Source organism: Fukomys damarensis, unplaced genomic scaffold, assembly GCF_012274545.1.
Source record: "Fukomys damarensis isolate Sample0158 unplaced genomic scaffold, DMR_v1.0_HiC HiC_scaffold_32, whole genome shotgun sequence".
NCBI lineage: Eukaryota > Metazoa > Chordata > Mammalia > Rodentia > Bathyergidae > Fukomys > Fukomys damarensis.
In genome coordinates, this window is record NW_022900944.1 from 9,042,579 (window position 1) to 9,053,103 (window position 10,525).

Here is a 10,525-nt window from a genome sequence, read left to right on the forward strand (position 1 = left end):
GGTTCAAATCAGCGGCACCACTCCTGTTCCAGAATAATGTTGAAAATGTCATTAAACTTCCTCTGTTTTTTTCCTCTGCACATGAGGTTATTCATGCTAAACTTGTAGAGTTTGCAAATGTCTGAGATAAATGACATGTTGTGATATAAATAATAATGTCACCATACCACATTGCTATTGACATTATGCACGAATGAGACCTGATTCTGTGGACAGTTTATTCCCTTGATATTTCAGTTCACCATACTTGATCAGTTTTTCTCACAGAATAGCAGCATTTTCTAACTTCAAAGTCATAAAGATTTCTCAGAACTTCTCAGAATGTCTCAGTACAAATTAATTTTTACATAACATCCATGAAAAAAGCAGACAGATTTTTTTGTTGCCTTTCTCAATTTTTGCACTTGTGGTTATATATGTATTCTGGGACTGGCATACTTTGATTTTACTGTACTTCACATTACATCTAGTAATTATTTTCTTTTGATATGAAAGTGCATGCAATAAATATTGCTAAGTTCACCCTACATTATAACCACATGTCAAATAATATTAATTGTGAAGTAATATACTTAATAAACATTATATGATTTTACTAATTTTCATTTCCTTTTGCTGGATTAGTAGTTAATAGCAAAGAAATTAAAAGGAAAAAGCAGCGGTTATTTTATACATATCTGTGGAGAATCTGTCCTAAATGTTTCGTATACCATGTGTATTTAGTACTCAAATTAATACATGCAGAAATTATTAACTCAAATCAGGAAAGAGGCTCAGATGGGTTAAGTAGATCTCTGTATATCATACTGGTGGCTTAAATAGATTTGTGTATATCATTATGCTAAAAAGTAAGTCTACATTTGACTCAGTTGATCAGAATCAAATTCAGGGAATTTCTCAAGCATTGAGAAGCCCCTTTTCTAATTATCTCAAAACAGAAGCGGGTAGAAGGGAGGAAATCTTTGGAATTGCATATCCCAAACAAAAGCAGATACTGAATTAGTGCACAGTCCAGGGTGCAGGGGGGTGAGTGGAGGGCAGGGGAATGGGGAAAAATAAGAACCAAGATACATCATGTAAAGGTGCAAGATCCCAATGACGAATGTAACTGTATTGGTTACCTTAAATCTACCAATAAATTTAAATGGAAAAAAAAAGTGGTAAAAAAAAAAAAAAAAACCCCAAAGAGACAGAAAGATAGATAGCTGGATAATATGGATAGAAGAAGTAGAAAGCAAAAGTTTTTTGAACACCTCCCTTGTACTAAGCTAGACAGCTAAACCAAGCTATGGTCAAATCTGGTGAAAATGCTTCAGAATTAGATGAGTCTCAACAACATCATTTATTCTGCTTGAATCTACAATTAGTCATTGTCTAGCCTTTTCTTTTGGTGACAGAATGCTCTTTCCCTCACCAGATAGCTCACTCTTTTGGGGAAGCTTTGATCATTGGAAAGGGCATACTTGTATTAATAATTAAATTAAGCCCACTAATTAATATGTTTCCCAGAACATTATATACCTGTTGACATTTCTAATCTTTACACTAGCTCTTCAAGTTAAGGAAGTCCCTACACCAAAAACATTTGGAGAGATTCAGGGACATGCCAAGGCTCTAATAGTTAATCAAAGCCAAATCTAGATCTCTTTGGCTCTTTATTAAACAAATATTCTTGCCTATAAATTGTATTTATTGACACTTTTCCAAGAATAAATCCTGAATATAGAGGTGCAGCTGAGGCCAGCAAGGGACTTGGGAATTCTGAATGTTGAGTGATAAAGTTCAAAGGGAACGAAACTAGGCAGTGGGGCACACAGGGCTGTGATGAGCAAGAAGGTACTGCAGTAGTCCCCTGACTGTTATGAGGAAATCTTATGTGTAATGTTTGAATAAAAATTATTACCAAAACTATGCAAAGGGTCCTATAGAAATTCAACAGTGATAAATTACGGCAGGAAAACAAAATGACAAACAGTATTTTCAGTTGACTTTTAGAAACTGTGTTCTTTTAAAGCAACTTGCATTTAACATGGTTATTTTTTATATCATTAATCCTACATAATTTCTTACTTTGATAGCACATTTAATTCTTTGAGATGTATATCTTGGTATCTATGCTATAGAACAACTAACCAAAGTGAAAATGCCCATGAAACATGAGAATGAAGACCCTAAAGTAAAATCAGGTTGTATAAAGTAGATGTCTTTTATAACCACACAGAATAAAAAAAGCCTATTGTAGTTTGGCATCTAAATGACCAAGGAATGAACCTTTGCTCTGGAATTATTCCCATTGGCCCTTAGCAAGTAGCTTAGTCTTTCTAGACTTTGATTTTCTTATTGGTAGATTAAATTTAAAATCTACAGTATGTGATGCTTCAAAAATTAAATATCATAATAGTCATAAAGTATCTAGCACAGTGTCAGCATTCAGTCTGACATTAGAAACACAAAGTGAGTAATTTTGTATATGAAAGAAAAATCTTATGATTGCAAAGACCACATGACATATCTAAATCTTTCTCTACCTTCCTTCTACCTTTCTTTGTTTCCTCTATTTCAGTAGTTGCCCTCCAAACACAACTGTTTATTTTTTGTAAAATAGAAAGAACCCCTTGACATATTTAGAGTAATTAAGAATTTAAAGCGAACCATAATTAATGCTATATAGATGCATGTTTCTTTAATGATAGGGATTAAGTAAAATACCTAATTGAACTGAATAATTGGATTTTCAAAGCAATTTAGTGGTAGAAATTAGCAGAACAAAATATAATTGTGTTTCTCTCAAAGGACATTTTTATGGCACAAAATAAATATACCTTGTGCTTCTGAACCATACTAGCCCTAAGGAGTTCTTTTGGTTTGTTTGTTTGTTTTGTTTGTTTTTGTACCAGGGATCAAATTCAGGACCTTGTATTTGTGAGGCAGGTAGCAGCACCACTAAGCTAAATCCCTGGCTAGCTCTCTCTACCTAGTTCTAACATAATTGACATATGCTTGATGAATGTGATCTTTAAATTATCTTGAAAATACTTTAAAAAGGAAAACTATGAATACTTGTGACTATGGCATACATTTTTGAGCCTAAGTGATTTGCATTTGAGTATTTATTCTTCAAAAGTGATTTTGAGTAAATAAATTCTCTAAGCCTTGTCTTCTTTATCTCAAAAGCAGTGATAATAATAGTACCAACTTGTGGACTTCTTGTGATAATTATATGAGATAATACATGAAAATGGTCTGGCACATTGTATAGCTCAATATATAAGAATTAGAAATGTATTGTATTTCAGATTCACATAATTGCAGTAGAAAACTATACAAAGACAATTATATTGTGTTTTTCTAACAAAATTTGCTTTTAAAAAGATAATCATTGCTTGATTGTTTTATAAATCTGAATAATGCTAGCTGAATTTGATTGAAACCAAATTCACCTGCTTTAAATTCTTTTGTATTCAAAACATTTCTGTATTACTGAGAGATGGGGGAACCAATTAAACTAAGAATGAGCATCTCTAAGATGCTGGCTTGTCATATTAGATTCATTGTTTTTGTATTGCCTCAGGGAATTTAGCTGTAGTCACACAATCAGAAAATAATACCATGTTCTTTTCCAGCAATGTCCCTTAAGATTTTAAAAATGAAACCTTAGTAACTGATTATGTTTCCCATACTGTATCTTGCCTGCAGTTCCTATGATACTTTAGTTTGCTCTATAAACACAAGGCGGGGAAAAAGCAATTTTTGTCTCTCCAGTTGCCCAAGCTAAAAATTAGGAAGTTATTTATGATTCCTCTAATTTTCTTACCCCCAAGTCTACTCTTGTGCTTAGTTTTGCTGACTTAATCTCCACATTTTTGAATCTTTCTCCTTTTCACTTACCACATTTACACCAGCCCAGACCCAGTTTACACTCAATTGAACTAGATTTACCTTTTTGATTAATCTCTTCTCTCAAATCTCTTTTCTCTCCTTCTTGTTGAGTGACCAGAGGAATTTTCTAAAGTAGAAATCTGGTAAAATGACTTCTCTGCTTATCAGTTTACAAACGGTGTAAAAAAAAAGAAAAACAAAACAAAAGATCCAGAGCCTTGGTGTTCTTGCTCCTGCCTATTCAGATTAGAAGTTGCAAGTTTAAGCTCTGACATCTACAAACTTGTTCTCCTAACTCTAGCAAAGAGTTAGACAAGTTGTAAACTTGGGCAAGTGGCTTAATCTCTTTCTGCCTCAGCTTCATTATAGGTAAAATTGGGCTAATGATAGCATTTATGTAATTATTTTGAGGATTGAATAAGATAGTATTTTCAAGTTTACTTACCAGTGTGGAACATGATAACTGGTCTCAAATTTAGGGTCCTGAATACTCTTTTTTACTTCTTCCTCTGCAAATATACTCATAGTATGCATAACAAAGTACCTAATGTTTGCCCAAGAAGTGACACTCTTATTTGTGCTTCCATGACTATGAGTTTATCATTTCCTCTGCCTGGTTTATCAACATCTATTCCTGCCCTCCACAGCCCTCTGGTCTCCCTGTCAGGTACGAGATCAGAAGACATTTCCCTTTGGAAGATGGTGTGACCTCCCCATTGACAGAAGTAGAAACTGCCTGTATGCCCTCCATCAGTAGTGAAAGGTCAACAAAGTGCACTTAGGATTGCTACTACAGTACTTAGACTTAAATCTTCACTTTATGTGATCTTGGGCAAACACTGAACTTCTCAATTCTATCTACAAGCTTTTTTGTGAATAGTAGGATATACAATATTTAGTGAGGTTGTGTGACGATTACATGAGACAACCTGTGTAAGTACTTAGCATAGTGCATAACACAAAAAGAAACACTGAAAACCTATGATTCAATAACCGTAATCAGTAGCATAGAAGTTATTGTTCTGACAGAGTACATAATGCATTATGTTATCATGGCCTTATTTTTTGCTGTGACTTTACACTTACCAGACCATTAATTCATATGCCTTTTATTGATTCAGTCTTTTGTTTCCCACATTTAGTTTGGAAACTGGCCCATGAAAAAAAATTATTACATGTTTGTTAAAGGAAAAATAGATACATATTTTCATCATTGTAGTCTTGAAAACTGGTAAACTTGTTTAGTTTTTAACAGTGTTTCTAGAACAAGAAAGCCTAGAATAGGGAAGAACATTCTATCTCAATCAACAATGCACAAATTATAAACTCTTTAAGAATGAAGTAAATATCATATTAGCCACTTTATTTCCAAAACACATATGTGTCATTCAATATGAGTTAATTACCAAATAAATGGTATATATGTTTAACTTCCATTACTAAGTGATGTGATCTTGTCAGTAATTACATCCACACAATGTGAAGTGACTTTTAAATGCTTTGTTGTAAATACAACTCAAATTTTAAAGACTGTAAAAAACACTATTACTAAATCATTCCCTGCAAAATATTGAAACCTAATTCTATATGCTCTGACAAAGCAATTATAATTTTCTATAGTACCTGTTACTGTAGTACTTCTATTTCTTTTAATAGTGACTTCAGTGCTATCTTAGATTTTAACAGTACATGCTACATTTAATTTGGGGCCATATGCTAAACAGTTTTAAAAATGGTATTTTCAAAGATGAGCATTTAAGATTATAATAATTCAGCACTGCTTCCAACATTGTGTTTGCTGTTACAGAAGCTGCATAAAATAACTTGAGCACAAAGTGATTTGAACATAAAAAGATCAAGGATTGAGTCTTACTTCGGTCAGGGGTACATTCTGGATAAGTCATTTAACCTCTGTCATTTCAGTTTCCTCTTTCATAAAATGGCTCTGATAAAACCTAGGTCACTCTGCAGAACAGTAGAGGCTGCTAGTGACAATAAGGGGCTTGAAACACAATAGTTCAGCATATGTGGCCCTTGTGATCTTAAAGGGGAACCATCATTGCTTGTATCTTATAGATTCCTTTGCCCATTAAGAAGTTCATTCATAAGCATCAATGTACCAGAAGATATTGCAAAGCCCAACAGCAACAGCATGAACAACCATTTTTTATATGAAAACTCTTGATAAAATGCGTACAAGACAATTTGGAACATACAAAATGTTCTTGGAAACCATTCCTAAATTAACAATAGCTAAATCCATCTGTTCCCGTGGAGTTTCATTTGGATTGCCCCATTTCTGTATTATGAGTGCACATTTGAACTTAATTGATTTGGGATTAATATCCAATTTATTATGTAGAAAGGGAAACAGAAGAAGATCTAATAAAGAGATCAAAATCTGATGAAACATCCAGGGGTATTCATTTATTGTTTATTTTTTCTTCTCAGCCAAGGCTTTTGAAAGATTTAGAAAATTTCAACTCATTCTCTCATAAGGCAAAGTAGGTCAGTAAAAAAAAAAATTATAGGATTTATGTCATATACCTAGAGAAAGAAGGAATGAGGCTAATGTTGTCATCCCATTAGTATTCCTTCATTCTCAATCACAAAAAAAGATACAAGTAAAATCCTAACTCAGAATCATGAGAATGTTATGTGAATTCAATGAAACTAATAATATTAAAGTGCTTGGGAAATGCAACTATTGCATGTCTACAATGCAGTTTTCTTATAACTAACAATCACTCTGAAATTCCTAAAATAGCAAAATTGATTCATTCACCTGCTTACATGAACATTTTGAGCTTTCATGAGGTTTTATATCCTTACATTGAAACAGAAATCTGGCTTTGGGAGATAATCATTGTCTTGAGGAGAACACTCAGAATCATAGCTGAGGTACACTCCCCTCAAGCTCCAGATGATGCTTGTCTCCCTCTGATTTTCCTTCTTTCTTTTTTCCAATATATGTTTGGTTCCTATATTGTGATAGCACTATGACAAATACTAATGATCTAGAAGAGAGATGAACAAGGAGCAGTGGGCCTTCAGGCATGAGTTCTATTTGAAATCCCCAATTTAAAGCAATTACCTATGGTATGATGAGTGCATCGTTTAGGGCCCAGGAATAAAAGGACCATGGGAATAGAGAATAAGTTTAATTTTCTAGTTTGGGAATTCAATGGAGAAAAAAGACCTGACTATATATATATTTCTTTTTAATTTTATTGAGTTTATTGGTACATTTAGGGATACAGTACAGTTACATTCATTGTTGGGATCATGTACCTTTACATGGCAAGTCTTGAGTCTCATTTTTTCCCCTTACCTCTGACCTCCCTTCACTCCTGACTATATATTTTTAAATGAGTTAAAATTATCCAGATGAGTGGTCAGGTGGAAGAATTGGTGTATTAGTGGCAGATTTATGAGCAGTGTAGACTCAATGGGAAATGACCCAAGGACTCCTGTGGCAGGAGTACAGTATTCATAAAGGGGAGTGGAGAGAAAGGAACTCAGAATGGGTAAAAGTCAGATTGTGTAAGCCACATCAAGGAATTTGGGCTTTATCCTGCAAGCAGTATATGCCTGTGAGCTTCGTTTAGCCAAAGAATACCTGATCTTGTTTTTAGATGCATTTTTAAATGCTTTTAAAAATAGCACATGAACATGAATGTGCTGCTGCACTGAAGACTGGTAGTTAAAAACTATTGCAAAAATCTGGCAGGGGAAATAGTACTTCTGAATAAGTTTCAAATGGTTGACTCCTCTCTCAGACCTCTGTTTATCCATAAAGGCTCAAGTTTGGCTTTTATGGCCTGTCACTACATGATAACACTTCCGGATATCGTGATGAACTGAGTCAGAAATGAGATAATCCCAATTATAATATAATGTAATATAATAACATGTACTATAGTGCAATATCCTATAGTATAAATATACTAATCATAACCACAAAGAAATCATTTTTGTGTGAGGCTAAAATAGGCTTACACATGTTAGGTTTCTCTTGCTTTCTATATGAATTAATGGAGAAAGTAATATCACCTAACAAGATGTTTTAAGGATTGACTGAATTTTTGCAAAGAATTCTTAAACTTTTTGACTCATATATGATTTGAAAAATTGTGATATCTATGTCCATTTCTCCAGAAAAGAGAGCAATTAATGTAGTGGTTAAGAAGGTGGGGTGTTGGTCAAAACTAACTGGTTTAATTTCCCAGTTAGGGAACTAATGTATACGGCTTCGAGCAAGTTAGATAACTTCTCTAAGTGGCAATTTCCTCATTGAGTTATTGCAGAAATTAAATGAGATAATGTATGCATACTGCTTAGCTTAATATCCATAATAAATATTAACCAGTATCATTATCATTATTATACGTCATTCAGCATAAAATTGCAGGTGTTCTCTTCAACTTTAAGTACAACTTCAACTTTTAGTCACCGGTAAATCCGGATTAAGAGCCATAATAAATGTGAAAGTTCTCTACAGAGTGGGACATTATACTTGGATGGTTTTAATAAATGCTTCATTTGAATCTAAATTACCTACTATAAATACTTTATTTATATGTTTAATTTTTACAATTTATTTAACTATGCAGTTGATATAGGCCAAATAAAACTGATTTTAGTAGGATATCTTTACAACCAGATTTTTTTAATCAAATGAAATTTAAAGTAATAAACTTGGTATAAACCCACTGAAATCAAAGAACAGTTTTTTTTTTTTTTTATTCTAAATTAATCAAATAATTTAAAGTGATAAACTTGGTATAAACCCACTGAAATCAAAGAACAGTTATTTTTTTCTTTTTCATTCTAACTTGAGGATCTGAGTTATACATTTGTAGCTACTAGGAGTATGGATGGTAATGGACAGAAATATATTACCAGCAATTAATTTCAAAAGAATTTAATTCATGACCAATTATGACTAATTGTGGAAATAGTTGTGGTTTTACATCTTACAAAAGATAATATGCTTTACAAACACATTAAAGCTGAAGCTTGTTTAAAAGAGCAGATATAAGAAAGGAAGCCTTGTTCTTTTTAAATATCTAAGTGAGACCTGAGCCCTGAGAATTTTAAGTAGGCTCAGATTCATTAATTCATCTGCTGAGCGCCTACACATGCTGGGGCTGAACATCATGCTATTCACTGAGGCTAAAAGAGGATCCCTGGTCTGGTAGAAATGAACATGCAATATGTACCCACAGAGGCTTATAAAAAGGATTGCATGTTTAAGGAGGAAGCCAGCAAAGGCAGGTGAAAAGCAGAAGTATAGAGCAATAATATGTTCTGGGTCTGTTAGGAACGGCTTGCTAATGTGTAATTTTGGAAAAGAGGAAATTAAAGGAAATGAATTTAAAAAGAAAGGCAGAACTACAGTACTGGACAATTTTGTATGATTGGATTTTTGAAAACAACGGTACCTATTTCAACTGGTAATGAGCTTTAATAACATCTACCCAATTTAAATCCCTAAGTTATCTGTATGGGTAAATTATATATATGGAGCAAGTTTATGTAAGTGATTCTAATATTATGGGTTTCCAGTACAGTTAACCTAATCTATTTAAACTAAGCAGGAAAGCAAAACTAAATTAATGACAATATAGAATGGACCATCATTTCATTTCCATGTTATTTTATTCCAGTCTAATTATATTTTGAAAAGCAATATACTCAAAGGCTTACTTTAATAGGTAAGAACTTTATGACTACTAATTTATATGTCTAATGCTTTAGTATACTTTGTTTTGTAGTTACTAAATGACTTTCTATTATTTTCTTTTTCATTTCTTCAACATAGTTATATTCTCATAGTTGGCTCAAGGTATAATTTTAGCCACTAAAATTTTTTACATCTTAACTGAATCATTTCCCATTCTAGGCATTTGTGGATACTGTGTGAGCAAACAAAAGATGCAGACACATTTGGGAACAGATCACTGCCTCCAGAAGCTTCAAACCTAGTAGGGAAGATAATATATTCCTAATAAAAACAACTGAAGAAAAGTAGTATCAAGAGAAAAATGTAGGATTTCAAAAATGGAAGAAATTACTTCCAACTGGAGAATATCATGGAAGGCTTAAAAAAGGAGGTGGCATTTGATTCAGAACCCAAATGGGATGCGTAGAATTTATCCACTTAGAAGGATGTTAGACTTGAAAGGGCAGAACATTCTTAAAGCAGCAAGAGATAGGAAAAACTCTCCTATGGAATATGAGTAACACTGTACTATATAGTAGGAAGTCTTTGTGTCGATGTTATAAGAATCTACATATGGAGAAAAAACAGCACATCAAACAGTTATGGTGGTTACCTGTCAATTTCACTTACTCTGTTGTTATTGAGCACAGTAGTTAAATTCACAGACCTTGGAATCAGAAACATGTGAGCTGGAATTACCCACTTTGTCTGTTCCTTGGTGTGTGATTTGAGGCGAATAGTGCAAATTGCCTGAAACAAAGTTCCCTTAAATGAAAATAACAGTTTGTTAACACCCAACTCACATAAACTGTCTGAGGACTAAATGAGATGATGAGTCTAAAGTACTTGTTACTTCTGTAACTGATATAACAATTATTTGATAAATAGCTGCTGTTAAATGGTTTATAGCTCTTTGTGAAA